Source organism: Lonchura striata, chromosome 33, assembly GCF_050655825.1.
Source record: "Lonchura striata isolate lonStrDom1 chromosome 33, ASM5065582v1, whole genome shotgun sequence".
NCBI lineage: Eukaryota > Metazoa > Chordata > Aves > Passeriformes > Estrildidae > Lonchura > Lonchura striata.
The window spans coordinates 3,745,510-3,747,500 of record NC_140735.1 but is presented as its reverse complement, the minus strand read 5'-3'; the positions used below and the strand labels follow the sequence as shown (position 1 = coordinate 3,747,500).

The 1,991-nt window shown below is 78.7% G+C and overlaps 1 non-coding gene across 1 annotated transcript; it reads left to right on the top strand.

Moving 5' to 3' along the window:
• Nucleotides 1-1,387: 1,387 nt before the first annotated feature.
• Nucleotides 1,388-1,540, top strand: LOC146764486 (5.8S ribosomal RNA). Its single transcript, XR_014950829.1, has one exon. It is a non-coding gene; the product is annotated as a 5.8S ribosomal RNA (ribosomal RNA).
• Nucleotides 1,541-1,991: the final 451 nt, after the last annotated feature.

Here is a 1,991-nt window from a genome sequence, read left to right as displayed (position 1 = left end):
GGGCGACGCCGGCAGAGAGCGCGCGCTCTCTCGCCCCTTCCTCAGCTGCGGGGTTGCGGCCGCCGGGGCCCGCCGCGCTCTCCTCCTTCCTCGGCCGCCTCTGCGGTCTCTGGGGTGCGGCGCCGCGCGCGGCGCGGCCGCGCCGTCTCTCTCCCCTCGACGGCCTTCTCCTCGAGCGCGCCGGCGGCGCCGGTCGCCGGCCGTCCCCGGCTCAGCGACCGCCTGCCCGCCCGGGGCCGAGCGCTCGGCAGGTCCCTCCGTCGCCGGAGAGTCCGCGAGCGCGGGCGGCCCCGTGCCGAGCGGCGGCGGCGCCGCTCGGCGAGTGTCCCCCGCCAGCGGGGACGGCCGGCCGGACGGCGCCCGCCGTCGCCGGCGGCGGTCCCGGCCCGGGCCCCGCCCGCCGCCTCCCCGTCGCCCTTTTCTCCGTCCGCTCGCGGAGCCCCGGAGGAAGGTCGTGCGCGCGGCGGCCGTGGGGGGTTGGGGGGGGGGGCGCTTCCCCGCCCGGTCTCCCCGCCCGGTCAGCGGGGAGAAAAGGGCGGGCGTCGCTGCCCCCCTCCCCGCCTACCCCCCCGGCTCGGCGCCGCACGCCTTCCCCTGGGCCGCGCGTGCCCGAGGAAAAAGGGGCTCCGTGACGGTGCGAGGCGGCGGCGGTCCCGGGAGTGCGGCCGTTGCGGCGGCGGGTCAGCCGTCCGGCAGGCTCCGGGCGCTCGCGACGCCGGCTCGGGTCTCGGTGCGGCGCCCGCCTCCGGCGCCGGCGGCGGAGCGCGTCCGCCGGGCGCTCGCCCTTCCCGGCGGGAGCGGTCCCGCGGGGGGCGTTGCCGGTTGGGCGGTGGCCGTCGCGTGCCGTCTCGAGCGCGGCAAGGCCGCTGGGGAGAGAGAGCGAGCCGGCCGCGCGGTGGCGCGGCGGCGCTCCGCGGGTCCGCGGAGCGGCGGTGAGAAGGGAGAGCGGCGCGCGCGGGGGCCGACGGCCGCGCCCCCGGCCGCGTGCGTCCCGTCGTCCCGTTGCAGCGAGGCCGGGCGGGCCGCCGTGTCCCCCCGCGGTCCGGCGCGCGCCGCGTGCCTCCTCCGTGCGGAGGCCGGGCCGAGCCCGGGCGCCTGGGCCGCCTCCGGAGGACGGCACAGTTTGCCGGCGGCGTCTCCCCTCGCTCGTAGCGGCGGGGGGAGGCGGTCGGGGACGCGGGTCCCCCCGCCTTTCCCGCCGACCTTCGGAGCGTTCCGTTGGGCGTTTCGCTCTCGGATGGTTTTTCTTTCCCCCCCCACTCGGTTCGTTGCGTTGTGTGCTCGTACGGTCGAAGCCGGGGGCGGCCCGCGTGCGTGCCCCCTCGGCGAGAGAGAAAAAAAGGGGCCCCCTCCGCCCGTGTGCGGGGTTCGGTGCCGAAAGCCAGACAACTCTTAGCGGTGGATCACTCGGCTCGTGCGTCGATGAAGAACGCAGCTAGCTGCGAGAATTAATGTGAATTGCAGGACACATTGATCATCGACACTTCGAACGCACTTGCGGCCCCGGGTTCCTCCCGGGGCTACGCCTGTCTGAGCGTCGCTTGACGATCAATCGCCGCCCGGGGGTTGCCACCCCGGCGGCGCGGCTGGGGTCGCCTCGCAGGCCCGTCGTCGTGGCCGTGGCCGTCGTGGCCGCGCCCGAGGGCCTTCGTCCCCCTAAATGCAGACTCGGGGAGCGCTCCGTAGCTCCCCGCTCCCGGAGCGAGCCGCTGGGGCGGAGCTCGTCCTCGCCGGGGGCCGCGTCGCCGAGCGGCGGCGCGGCGGCCGGGGAGAAAGAGAGCGAGAGAGACGGGGCGGCGTCGAGAGCGCCCCGCCGAGGGCCGAGAGACGAGGGCGAGAGGGGGGGAGGCGAGGCGCGCGGGCCTCGCCCCCCCCCGGCCTCCCCCCGCGCGGGCGGCTGTCTGCGGGTGGGTACCGCGCGGGTACCGTGCCGTGCTGCCGCGCGCGAGGCGCGAGCGCCGGGGGGGGCGGGGGCGACCCCCGCGTCGTCC